Source organism: Moschus berezovskii, chromosome 10 (assembly GCF_049115385.1).
Source record: "Moschus berezovskii isolate FMDL1 chromosome 10, NW_MosBer_1.0, whole genome shotgun sequence".
Lineage (NCBI taxonomy): Eukaryota > Metazoa > Chordata > Mammalia > Artiodactyla > Moschidae > Moschus > Moschus berezovskii.
Window position 1 is genome coordinate 42,068,453 of NC_142469.1, and position 14,047 is coordinate 42,082,499.

The 14,047-nt window shown below is 38.8% G+C and overlaps 1 long non-coding RNA gene across 1 annotated transcript in view; it reads left to right on the forward strand.

Moving 5' to 3' along the window:
* LOC129561173 (uncharacterized) overlaps positions 1-3,443 on the forward strand; it is a 43,530-nt gene extending 40,087 nt beyond the window's left edge. Inside the window, exons 4-5 of the long non-coding RNA XR_008686932.2 lie at positions 2,314-2,638; positions 3,184-3,443. This is a non-coding gene — a long non-coding RNA (uncharacterized LOC129561173). The remainder of the gene's footprint in view (positions 1-2,313; positions 2,639-3,183) is intronic.
* The last annotated feature ends 10,604 nt before the right edge of the window (positions 3,444-14,047 follow it).

Sequence of the window (14,047 nt, forward strand, 5' to 3'; positions counted from 1 at the left end):
TCTTAGCAACTCCATAGACTCTAGCCCGCCAGGCTTCTCTGTTCATGGGATTATCCCAGCAAGAATACTGGAGTGGGTTGCTGTTTCCTCCTTAAGGGGATCTTCCTGACCCAAGGACCAAACCTGTGTCTCCTGCATTCCAGGCAGATTCTTTACCACAGAGCCACTTGGGAAGGCCCAGCTACATAGAAGCCTTGTGGAAATATTAAGCCATCTTCTAAATATGGTGTTTATGGAAACATGATATTTTAATTCAATTTTTAGTCTAAGAATTACGTTTCATTTGTATCAAGTGCTATAACTGACAAAGTATTTTCATATATACTATGTTATTGGATTCTTACAGCTGTTGAGTTGAGACTATATATTATATGGTTTTACTGCAGAGAATTGGAGTTTGAGAAAGTCGAGATAACTTCCTTCAAATCATACAGCAAGTAAATGTTCTAAAAAGAATTAGTTCTTTTCATCACTATAATGATTCTGGAATATCTCAATACGTATTGATATCTCAATATATATGTGCATTTGTAGTCAAGAGTAACCTACTAAAAGTGATTACAATTTACTACTACTAATAGCTAAAGCTGAAGCTCCAATACTTTGGCCACCTCATGCAAAGAGTTGACTCACTGGAAAAGACTCTGATGCTGGGAGAGATTGGGGGCAGGAGGAGAAGGGGACGACAGAGAATGAGATGACTGGATGGCATCACCGACTCGATGGATATGAGTTTGAGTGAACTCCGGGAGTTGGTGATGGACAGGGAGGCCTGGTGTGCTGTGATTCATGGGGTTGCAAAGAGTCAGACACAACTGAGCGACTGAACTGAACTGAACTGAATAATAGCAACTTTACCATTTTCATTCAAGAATAAACTACTAAAAATTTTTAGTTTACTAATAACATTAATCACCATTTTCACACAGGTTGTACACATGAATTGTCATCCAAACCAGGACCCTCTGAGAATGACAAATGGGAAACTAATTGGGAAGTTGAGACAACAATCATAAATGGGACCAGCTCAAGGAAAGAGGGATGTGTGATTCCCCAGTTGAAACAGCACCTGTCTTGTGCTGTCCTATTCTAAACAATTTACATGGATTAACTTGCTTAATTCTCCATCCTTATGAGATAGGAATTATACATATTTTTCAGATGAGCATTTTCTGATGTGTTTAAGGTCACACGGCATTCATGGATTCTTTTCAGTGCCCTGTGCTCTACTGAATCTCTTTGCTTGCTTAAAAATAGGGGAAGGGAGAGCCAAGGCCAAAAAAATAAAGACCTGGGGAAAGGCAGGCAATGCTTATGAGAATTTTGTAGTTGAAAGAGACAGCTAGTTTTTTTCTAATTTTAGTGGCAGAGTTAGGGGAATAGTTTGTGGGAAAGTGGAAGTGTTAGTTGCTCAGTAGTATCCTACTCTTCAACCCCATGGGCTGTAGCCCGCCAGCTTCCTCTGTCCATAGAATTCTCCAGGCAAGAGTACTGGAGTGGGAAGCCATTCTCTTCTCCAGAGAATCTTACTGACCCAGGGATTGAACCCGAGTCTCCTGAATTGCAGACAGAATCTTTACCATCTGAGCCACCAGGGAAGCCCCTGGTATGGGGGAAGCAGTGGCAATTAACTGAGGGAGTATGGGTAATCAACAATCTTGCTAGTTACTGTGTTTTGTTTTTTTTTTTAAATTTTTGGCTGTGCCAGGTCTTCATTGCTGCGTGGGCTTTCCTCTAGTTGTAGTGAGCGAGGGCTATTCTTTAGTTGTGGTGGTTGGGCTTCTCATTGCAGTGGCTTCTCTTGTTGCGGTCCCTGGACTCTAGAGCACCAGGCTCAATAGTTGTGGCATATAGGCTTAGTTGTTCTGAGGCCTGTGGGATCTTCCCTAATCAGTGATCGAACCAGTGGCCACTGCATTGGCAGGCAGATTCTTTACCATTGAGCCACCAGGGAAACCCCTTGCCAGTTATTGTTTTTTAAAAATTATTACACATTTATACACATTAAAGATGGTTTTGATGTACTTGGTGCTCTTGGATAATTATTTAATGACGTGTGAACAATTAGGTGAACTCTAAGCAGTTGACTTTATTTCTAGGTAAGATGGGTGAACCAATCAGGATTAGTTTGTTTTATTAATTGGATCCAGCCTGGGATAGATCAGTTTTTGACTGTGAGAAGCCCTCTGGATTGTCTTGCTTCTGCTGAGGCTAAAGTTTGTTTATTTTTTCCTAAGTGGGTGTCATCTGTGTGAAGTCCTGGACCCTTTCTCTAACTACATTCCTTTTCTTCTCTGCTCTATCCCCTCTTAGTTTGTTGAGAGAAGTCTGTTGGCATTCCACTTCACTTGTCAGGCTGCATATAAAGGCAAAGATTGGAGATCTACAAGTGAAAAGAAATATTTCAATAGACAATGCCTGGTACTTTCAATCTGATCACTTTACAAACAAGCAGATGCTTTCTCTGTTGTACGGATGACCTCATCAGGGAAAGTGGATTAAGCTCTGGATCACTCTACTCAGAGTCATCCTCCAGCACTTCTCAAATCACAGGCCTATTCTTCTGCTCTACTCTTCCCTTAAAAAAACAAGGACAATTCTAAACAACATTCATCTCATTAATTAAAAAAACAAATAGGTAAGTATTTATACTTATAGTTAAATGTAAATAATGTTTCATTAACTATGAATCATTAAATTGCTTTCACAATGATTTTAGAGCAAACTGTATTTGGGGCAGGCATTATGCCAGAAATTCTTTCATGGCTTATTTAATTCTCACAATATTCTAGAACTGCTTTCCCCTTTTTAAACATAAGATAAGCACTGGTTAGGAAGATTACATAACTTGCTAAAGATCAACAGTAAAAAATCTATTTACAACTAATCAGTTGGCTTTGACTGATACAAACAATGTAGGTTTTTGTATTACAAAGGAGCTAAAGACGTCAAATGACATACAGTTGTGTTTCATTATCAGTGATTAACTCCACCATTGTCCAGATTATCTAGCCATTTAAAAGATAGGAGCCCACTTTTCCAGAATGACCTGCCTGTTCTATTTTGTTCTTGTTGATCACCTAACGAAATGAAAGAGGAATGTACCTTGTCTCATAACATATCTTAAAACAATGTCTTTCACTGTTGTTTCTAACGTTTTTTTCTTTTCTTTTTTTTTTGCAGAACTCTCTTCCTTAAACATCTACTAAAAAAAAATAGCATTTAACAGATGAATAACTTCACTGGTGGTCTAGTGGTTAAGATTCTGTGCTTCCACTGCTGGGAGCACAGGTATGATCCCTGATTAGGGAACTGAAATCCCACATGCCACAAGACATGGCCATAAATAAATAAATAAGTAAAATAATAAATGAAAACAGTATACCAGTTGTAAGATCAGTTTATACTGTTTCAGTTCAGTTCAGTTCAGTCGCTCAGTCGTGTCCAACTCTTTGCGACCCCATGAATCACAGCACGCCAGGCCTCCCTGTCCATCACCAACTCCCAGAGTTCACTCAAACTCATGTCCATCGAGTCAGTGATGCCATCCAGCCATCTCATTCTCTGTCGTCCCCTTCTTCTCCCGTCCCCAATCCCTCCCAGCATCAGAGTCTTTTCCAGTGAGTCAACTTGTAGCATGAGGTGGCCAAAGTATTGGAGTTTCAGCTTTAGCATCAGTCCTTCCAATGAACGCTCAGGATTGATCTCCTTTAGAATGGACTGGTTGGATCTCCTTGCAGTCCAAGGGACTCTCAAGAGTCTTCTCCAGCACCACAGTTCAAAAGCATCAATTCTTCAGCGATCAGCTTTCTTCACAGTCCAACTCTCACATCCATACATGACCACGGGAAAAACCATAGCCTTGACTAGACGGACCTTGGTTGGCAAAGTAATGTCTCTGCTTTTTAATATACTATTGAGGTTAGTCATAACTTTCCTTCCAAGGAGTAAGTGTCTTTTAATTTCATGGCTGCAATCAGCATCTGCAGTGATTTTGGAGCCCCCAAAAATAAAGTCTGACACTGTTTCCACTGTTTTTCCATCTATTTCCCATGAAGTGGTGGGACCAGATGCCATGATCTTCGTTTTCTGAATGTTGAGCTTCAAGCCGACCTTTTCACTCTCCTCTTTCACTTTCATCAAGAGGCTTTTTAGTTCCTCTTCACTTTCTGCCATAAGGGTGGTATCATCTGCATATCTGAGGTTATTGATATTTCTCCCGGCAATCTTGAATCCAGCTTGTGCTTCTTCCAGCCCAGCATTCCTCATGATGTACTCTGCATATAAATTGAATAAGCAGGGTGACAATATACAACCTTGACGTACACCTTTTCCTATTTGGAACAAGTCTGTTGTTCCATGTCCAGTTCTAACTGTTGCTTCCTGACCTGCATACAGGTTTCTCAAGAGGCAGGTCAGGTGGTCTGGGATTCCCATCTCTTTCAGAATTTTCCACAGTTTGTTGTTTGCTTATTATTAAATCAGTCATGTTAAGAGACTGTTTCTATGAACACTGGTCCTCAAAATCAAGAGTTAAAAAAGATTAAAAAATGAAAAGAGAAAAGATAGTTGCAGGGTTATATTATTTTTACTATCTAATTGTTTTCTGTATTTTTATTTGAAAAGTAAAATTAACTCAAGAAAAGTTATATAGTTCATACTGTTAAGAATTAGTGTCTGAATTTATACTTTTAGCTATACAGCCAGAATCTCTCCGGAATAAAAAGAAGAAATTCAGGCACATTTATTAATTATTAATAAATAACACATTTGTAGTAAATTCAAATATCTGTATAGAGGTGTCAAGAAAAAGTGGCTCAAGTGAATGTATTGGTAGTTTCTTATTTGATATAGAATGTATTTCAGTGTAGTATAGGTTTTCTTTTTAAATTATAAATCTGTGTGTTAGTGAATGTATTTTTATCATATTTTATTTTTTTATTTGAAAGCATATTTTTATAATGAAATGTGAGCTCAATATTTATAGAACAGATGAATCACCAGGAATTTTCAGAAAGACAGTTTGAAAAGTATAACCTTAGTTTTCTTTTTACTTATTCAAATTCCAGTGATACCTGTGAATCAAAACTACAAAGCATTTTATCATCTATATTTAGTCATTTTCATAGAGTTTAGTGAGGCACATGAGAAATGCTATGGAATGGCACTTAATTTTTTTAATAGTGAATTAAAATCCTTTTGGCTCCTGTTATGAAGGAAGCACTGAGTACTTATACTTTATTTTTTTCCATCTGTGTTGCAAATTACTTCCTCCAAATTTTGAAAAACTTTAAGACTTTTAAAAAATAACTATTTCAAACTTATAGAAAATTTGCATGGACAGTTCAGAATATTTCCATATCTTATGTAGACATAATACTGAAAACCCTAGTGCACATTTCTCAAAAACAAAGATATTCTCCTCCTAATCCCAAATAATCCTCCAAATTAAGAAATTGATACACACTACCTTTTAGTCCACAGACCCTATTCAAATTTTGACAGCTTTTGCAATAGCAGGTTTTTCCTTTAACATCCAGAATCAAGCATTGTGGTTATTTTTACTCTCTTTAGTTTTCTTTAATCTGGAGCATTTCCTAACTTTTTCCTTAGTCTTAGTCATGGATTCATAACCTTGATAGACTGAAGAGTACAGACATTTCATTTGATAGCATGTCCCTCAACCTGGGCATTTTATGAGGTTTTCTTATGACCAGATTCAGATCATTCATTCATTCATCAGAAATGATGCCATGCTCTTCCCAAGTTGATCACATGATGGAGGCCCAGGATGAGCACCCATCCCAACCCAGGTGATGCCAGCCTAGAGCACTCAGTCAATTGCCAGTTTTCTCCACCTTAAAATCACCATTTCTCCCCTTTGTAATTGATAAAGATTTTATGTTGAGATAGTTCAAACCTATGCCAATAGCCTCAAAATCTTTAAGCCTTCACTCACCAGCTTTGGCATCCTTTCCTGCCTGAATTAATGACTTTTATATGACTGTCAAATGATGATTTTCTTTTTTCATTGTTTATCAGTTGGGATTCTAGGATTGGATAAAATTTCCCCTTCTCCTTCATTTATTTATTCTTTTAATTATTTATATCAGTATAGATTTATGGATTCCTGTTTTATTCAGTGGATTGTGATCTGTTACTATCATTATTCTGATGCTCAGTTTTCCAGAATTGGCCAGTTAGAACCTTTGTAAATTTGCTCCCAAGTCTTTTTGACAGTGTTTATATCATTCTTTGAACACTTCCTTATTTTCTATGACAAAAAAGATAACCCAAGCCCATATTGTATCTTCTTCACGCAAGTGCTGAAATCAGTTGTTTATCTAAGGAGTCCTGGTTCCTTTCAGTGGAGAATGGTATTGGAAGCCAAAGTCTGCTCTCAGAGTACTCATTACTGCTGGAGTGTCATTGCTTCTAGACTCTCTTGGGACACAGAGCTGAAATTCAATATGTATTGAGATATATATATATATATACACACACACATACATACACAGATGCATATGCTGCTGCTGCTAAGTCACTTCAGTCGTGTCCGACTCTGTGCGACTCCATAGACAGCAGCCCACCAGGCTCCCCTGTCCCTGGGATTCTCCAGGCAAGAACACTGGAGTGGGTTGCCATTTCCTTCTCCAGTGCATGAAAGTGAAAAGTGAAAGTGAAGTCGCTCAGTTCTGTCTGACTCTTCGTGACCCCATGGATTGCAGCCTACCAGGCTCCTCCATCCATGGGATTTTCCAGGCAAGGGTACTGGAGTGGGGTGCCATTGCCTTCTCCGTACAGGTATGCATATATATTTATGTGTATGTATATATATTATGCACATATTGTTTATATATACTAATCTTGGACTGCAAGGAGATCCAACCAGTCCATTCTAAAGGAGATCAATCCTGGGTGTTCATTGGAAGGACTGATGCTAAAGCTGAAACTCCAATACTTTGGCCACCTCATGCGACGAGTTGACTCACTGGAAAAGAGTCTGATGCTAGGAGGGATTGGGGGTGGGAGGAGATGGAGACGACAGAGAATGAGATGGCTGGATGGCATCACCGACTCGATGGACATGAGTTTGAGTGAACTCCGGGAGTTGGTGATGGACAGGAAGGCCTGGTGTGCTGTGATTCATGGGGTCGCAAAGAGTCGGACATGACTGAGCGACTGAACTGAACTGAACTGACCTGAATCTATATCTGTCTATCATCTATTATCTAAAATTACAATTTCACGTAGTATTTCCAATTCCAGTTCATAATTTCAGGGTTATTTCTAGCTTTCTCATTTCTTTTACTTTCTTTGACATTGAGGAACCTGACTCTCATTACTGACAATATAGTTACATTTTCTCAAAGTGATTGTTTATAACTAATCTTCCTATTTTGCTTTGTTCCTCCTCCACCATCTTCAAGAAAGAGAATAAAACTGAAAGCAGCTGTAGTTTTCAGTTTACTTGGTAATTGTAGCCCTGAGCGTTCAGTACAGTGCACCTCTAGAAGTATTTCCTAATCATTTTACCTGTCTTTCAATTTCTTTCTGCCTCCAAATGTGGTAGAATGATTATAGAATATCTTTGTGGAACTAGGGAATAACGTTCAACAGTTGTCCTCAGTTAGCTACTGTTTCTTCATTTTACCCCTGCTTCTTCCTGTTCTCTTCTGCTGCTGCTGTTGACTTATTTCTTGATTGAATTACTTTAACAGGTTCCTAAATGCTACAAATCTTGTTGCCTTTAAGATATTCTTCTCCATAAACACCAGCATGATCCCTTTAAAACACAGAGCTGAGTACAACATTCTGTTGCTTTAAAATTTCTCAATGGCTTCCTTATTGCTCTAGATTCATTAATGTGGTTTAAAAGAAAATCTATAACTTGATAGATTCTAGTTTTTTCTCCAAATTGATCTCTCATCACTTTCTTCTCTGAACTTCCTATGTCAGCTACGACAGGTGATTGTATGTATACAAAAAAGTCATTGAATGAGTGTATTTTGATATCAAGCTTTCTGGATTTGAATTCTCTTTTATTGCCTGATTATATATATTATATATATATATATAATTTTATTGATTGATTTTTGATTGTGTTGGGTCTTCGTTGCTACATGGGCTTTTTCTCTAGTTGTGGTGAATGGGGGCCACCCTCTTGTTGTGGTGCACAGGCTTCTCATTGGAGTGACTTCTCTTGTGGAGCACAGGCTCTCTGGCATACAGGCTTCAGTAGTTGCAGCACATGAACTCAGAGTTGCGGCTTCTGGGGCTCTAGAATACAGGCTCAGAACTTAGTGATATAAAACAATAACTATTTTAAAACCAGATTTTGTGGGTCCAGATCAGAAAAGGGTCAGTGGGGACAGTTCTGTGCTGGGTCCAGAAGATTCATTCCTGAGATGACTTCTCTCAAGTCTGGTGCCCAGGCTGATGGATCAGAATGGTTTCTGCTTGTAGCTGGACATTTTGCCAAGCAGCTCAGGGATCCAGCGTGTGTGTTTCAGCAAACCAAGTGGAAGCTGCTTGGCCTTTTATGATCTGGCCCCAGAAGTCGCATAGTGTCACTTCCACTGTACTCTATTGATGGTAGCAAGATTCAAGGGTAGGGAACGTAGATTCTTTCAGCATTTTAAAGCTGTTGAACCTTGGAGGTAAAATGGAGGTATACTAGAAGTCTGGGTTAAATGAGACTTTGTTTCTTCCTGGAATTCAGGTCCTGTTCTCATCGTCTGATCAAGATGGAGCTAGGTTAGCCCCTTTCCTTGAAAGTCTCTCTTAAAAGTTGCCTCAGGGAGTTTCTGGGTTGTCTGACCTCTACAATGCATATAAATGCCCATTTATGTCTTTATTTTTCCTACTAATCTGAGGCTTCTAGGGCAAAGATAATTAATACAGTATTTCTAGTGTGCAGGGACTCAGGACCCTGAGACAGGATGATCGTATATCCAGTTTGCCTGGGACATTCTACATTTACATCTGCTGTTGTAGCACAGTTATTAATAGTTCCACACTTTATTCTCAAAAAGTTCCCAGTTTGGATGATAAACAATGCAGTATCTACTCAAAGAGACTTCTAGAGCCTCAGTCATGTTGCTAAAGGAAACACTGCCCTTGACCCTCTGACACACTTTCCAATTGTAGCAGCAATTCTTGAGGGTAACCCTGGAGCCTGGGAAACTTGCCTCTCACCCAGGGGGCCGGGGAGGCTGTGAGGGAAATGTGCCTATGATGTCTCAGTGAGCCAGCCTATAGTGCTGAATCACTAGCAGCATTTCCCAAAAGTGGAGTTAAGAAACTATTTCCCACTGACTCAAAGGGTGTGGGGCTGTCACTGGTCCATACTAACTAGAACAGAATTACCTGGTTTACTTTGACTTCTGTTGAAAAAGTAGTCTAAGTCCACTCTGAAACCCCATTCCCTGTTGTTCTCTAAGAATCTTCAGTTATTGCCCCCAGACGTCTTTCAGGAAATATTGGCTGATGAGTGCTCTTCAGTTGTGCTACAGAGTTTTGAAATGTTAAAAGTTGAATTTGGACTAAATTGTAAATGAGCTAATGATCCGATGTTTGTACTTACCTGGAAAAACAGGTTTAAAAGATCCAGAAAATCAAGCCATATGATCACTCAAGAAAGGAGTTTGTAAGAATGTGCCATCACCTTGGATAGCCCTGCCAGTTGCCATTTTCAGAAGTGAATGGGGACTTTTTTGCCTTTGGTTTGGTCTTCCGCATTTTTCAAGGCCGAGTTTAAGTCCTACTTTGTCCAAGAAACTTTGCTGAGTTCCCACAGACAGCTTCACCTCTCCTTGACCTCTGCTTTTCCTTAGCTCCAGGTATTTAAAAAATTTACTTATCTGGCAAGTCTCCTGACCTTTCAGTCAATACCTTTGATGCAGTATTTGTGTGCCAAGCACTGTGCTGAATTCTTTGCAGTAATCATTCCTTCTAATCCTTTACCACCAGGTAAGTACTGTTATGTATATTTTATAGGTAAGGAAACACAGGTCATATTGCATTATTATTTATATTAGATTACACTGCCTCTCCCCACCTACCTGTAATCCTCTCAAGAACTGCAAACAGGTTGCTTATCTGTTGGTATCCTAATTCTGCCCCCCCACAGTAGTAACTCAAAGGAGCAAATTGTTGATGTTCAGTTCAGTTCAGTTCAGTCGCTCAGTCGTGTCCGACTCTCTGCGACCCCATGAATCACAGCACGCCAGGCTTCCCTGTCCATCACCAACTCCCGGAGTTCACCCAAACTCATGTCCATCGAGTCGGTGATGCCATCCAGCCATCTCATTCTCTGTCGTCCCCTTCTCCTCCCGCCCCCAACCTTTCCCAGCATCAGAGTCTTTTCCAGTGAGTCAACTAGTCACATGAGGTGGCCAAAGTATTGCAGTTTCAGCTTTAGCATCAGTCCCTCCAATGAACACCCAGGATTGATCTCCTCTAGAATGGAATGGTTGGATCTCCTTGCAGTACAAGGGACTCTCAAGAGTCTTCTTCAGAACCACAGTTCAAAAGCATCAATTCTTCGGCGATCAGCCTTCTTCATAGTCCAACTCTCACATCCATACATGACCACGGGAAAAACCATAGCCTTGACTAGATGGGCCTTGGTTGGCAAAGTAATGTCTCTGCTTTTTAATATACTATCTAGGTTGGTCATAACTTTCCTTCCAAGGAGTAAGCGTCTTTTAATTTCATGGCTGCAATCAGCATCGGCAGTGATTTTGGAGCCCCCAAAAATAAAGTCTGACACTGTCTCCACTGTTTTTCCATCTATTTCCCATGAAGTGATGGGACTGGATGCCATGATCTTTGTTTTTTGAATGTTGAGCTTCAAGCCAACCTTTTCACTCTCCTCTTTCACTTTCATCAAGAGGCTTTTGAGTTCCTCTTCACTTTCTGCCATAAGGGTGGTGTCATCTGCATATCTGAGGTTATTGATATTTCTCCCAGTGATCTTGATTCCAGCTTGTGCTTCTTCCAGCCCAGCATTCCTCATGATGTACTCTGCATAGAAGTTAAATAAGCAGGGTGACAATATACAACCTTGACGTACACCTTTTCCTATTTGGAACCAGTCTGTTGTTCCATGTACAGTTCTGACTGTTGCTTCCTGACCTGCATACAGGTTTCTCAAGAGGCAGGTCAGGTGGTCTGGTATTCCCATCTCTTTCAGAATTTTCCACAGTTTATTGATGTTAATGGCCAATATTACTTTCTATCTACTCCACAAGACAGAATTTTAAGTGTGAATACATAATTGTGTTCTATAGGCCATCTTTAAAGCCCTGGAAACCTCACATCAGGCCAGGGAAATTAAGTGTGAAGAGAAGGAATAATGCATATGTGAGACTTGCCATTTTGAGAGTCCATGGATGTTGGTTTTGAAACACGGAAAGCTTTGCTTCAACATTTATTTCAAAGAGGAAGAAAATGCTGAAAGTTTTTTAAATGTTAGTCACGTTGTGATTATTTGAATATTCTCTTGTGTTGATTTCCTGCATTACATCTTTGAAAGTGTCCTGATTTTCCTAAGTATTCCAGCGCTGAGTGGTATTTCCTGTCTCAGCCTAAAAAATGGGTTTTAACTCGCAACCAGAAGTGTCAGAATCAGCTGCAGTGATGGAAATATTGAGGCAGTGACAAGCGCGTGGAAACACATTTGAATTTTGATCTTAACGCACACTGAATAAGTCTATAAAAGTATATGAAATAAGTATGAGTGCCTTATCATAATTTTAAGTCTGATTTTTATTGTCAAGAATGTTTCCATTTAGAGCCCTTTAACTCTTGCCTTAAAGTGTTGGCCAAAGTTCATTTTTGTGTTTTTTAGTTCTTATACTCAAATTGTTAGATATTAGGTGTGATGAGGGGAGTCAAGGCAGAATTATGAAAATTACAGGTGGAAAATTTGGTCCTTTTCTTTTTTCTTTTCCAATACAGGCTACTTTTCTTACAGAATATCCTCAAATAATTTTTCCATCCTCGTTTAGAATAATGTACACAAATGCTAGGGCCATTACAGGTTCCCCTGGGAGGTTATTCCTCAGAAAAATGGGATTTGTTGCAGGTACATTTTTAACCTAAACTTTTGTTTTGCTCAATTTTATTCTTTTACGCCTTGGACCACCTGTATAGTTCTTCACAGAAGTTTGCAGAACGCTTTTTTTTTTAATAGGAATACTCATAATAATTAAAGGGAATTAGGTTCATTTATGTTTGCTGTGCATAGGTCTGCTTTATTTTTTGCGTGCTTATTGACATGGCCTAAGGAAGCATAATGATAGTGGGCAATTCTTAAACATAATCACAGAACTGGATTAGAAGAGGTTCATAAATATTCTTTTAAGTAGGTGTAAAAAATATTAGGCCCTTTCTTTTAGGCATATTCTAGGTCTCTCATTTATGGGAAAATGAATGAAATAAGCAACCTGATCAGTCTGGTGTTGGATTGTCTAGAACTACTCCAGTAAGTTAGACTTGCATCAGTATGTTCAGTTTGACTTCATTCTGTAGCCATAAATTGGGATGTTTTGATTTGCTGTATCCCAGAGACACCAACCCTGAGGCTTGATCTGGCCTTTACGGGTCTTTGTAGATCTCTGATTGAGCCCGTGCCTGGCAGATGTCAGGTGTTTTGTTGGATAATTGAATGATGAAGTATGTGCCAATTAAGAAAAAACTGGTAAAGCAGCCATGTATCTAGTATTTTTGACACCCAGTGCCTATCATTTTTAATACCCTTATATGAAAGATGTATTTCAGTAAGAATTATGCTGTGAAATGAATAATAATAATAGCCAAACGAAAAGCATAAGCAATAAACTTTCATCAAATAATATATAATCATGCAAGTAGATTAAAAATAACAAAACAAATGTTATAGAACAAAAATATTTTAGTTTTATAAACTAAAGTATAAGACATTCATGATTTCTTGGGAAAAAGGAAAATATTTTATACTGCCATGTACTCCATGACTTCCAAAGGGAGGATTGAGTAACTCAAGTTTTCCTTCTTTGTCCTTACAATCATTGTTTGTTTTGACCATTCTAAACACTTGAAGCTGTAGTACCCTAGGAACTGGAGTTGCTAACTGCCATCCAGGCAAGCTCAAAGGATTCCAAACCATTTTGAACTTACTCTCTATACCTATGGCTGATTCATGTTGATGTTTGGCAGAAACCAACACAATTCTGTAAAGCAATTATCTTTCAATTAAAAAATAAATAAATTTAAAATAAAAAAAAAAGAATGTGGACAGCTGAGTCTCTGGGTGTACAAGTGGAGGTTCCAGATTACAGAGTTTATTTATAAATGATGTTTTATATATATATATATGAAGATTACATATGTATTATTAAAACTCAGCAGTAACCACAGCGATTGTTTAGAACTTCGACAAACAAAAGCTGTTTTAAGTGGGAGGAGTATTTTATCATTGACTTTGTTTAGAGTTGACAGAGCATAAGGAAAATAGAAAGCAGTATGCCTTTGAGCTTATTTCTTATAGTTTATTATAGAAAAATTCTTAATATTTACAAATTTTGTAATTCTCTACAGACAATAATGACTTGCCTGCACCTGGGGCACACTGTTCCCATTTCCCTGTCCTGGGTTCACTATTGTGGAAGATAGGAATTTTGCTTTGAATACAATTTTAGGGGAAAAAAAATGTTAAAAATGTTCCATGGATTGCAGGTATCCAGTATATATTTTGAATGTCTAACTAGAAGAGAGAACGGAGGATGAGTGAACTCTCTCAGGAGACTGTGGGTATTGGAGAGTAGCCGGCTAGTATCAGGCCCCTGGGGCAGCACAACAGAACATCAGCATTTTACAAAGGGAAGTGAGGAGTAGAACAAAGAACTGATGTTCCATTCTGTTGGTGATTGTTTTGGGTTGCTGATGGGAAGAGCAGAAGCAAGAGAGTTTTTCTAGGCTTAACTTCCCATCTCATTCTTTTAATTTCTTCCTTTGACCAGGGTTAGCCATACATACTGTTTTCTCCATTCCCTTGCTCAGT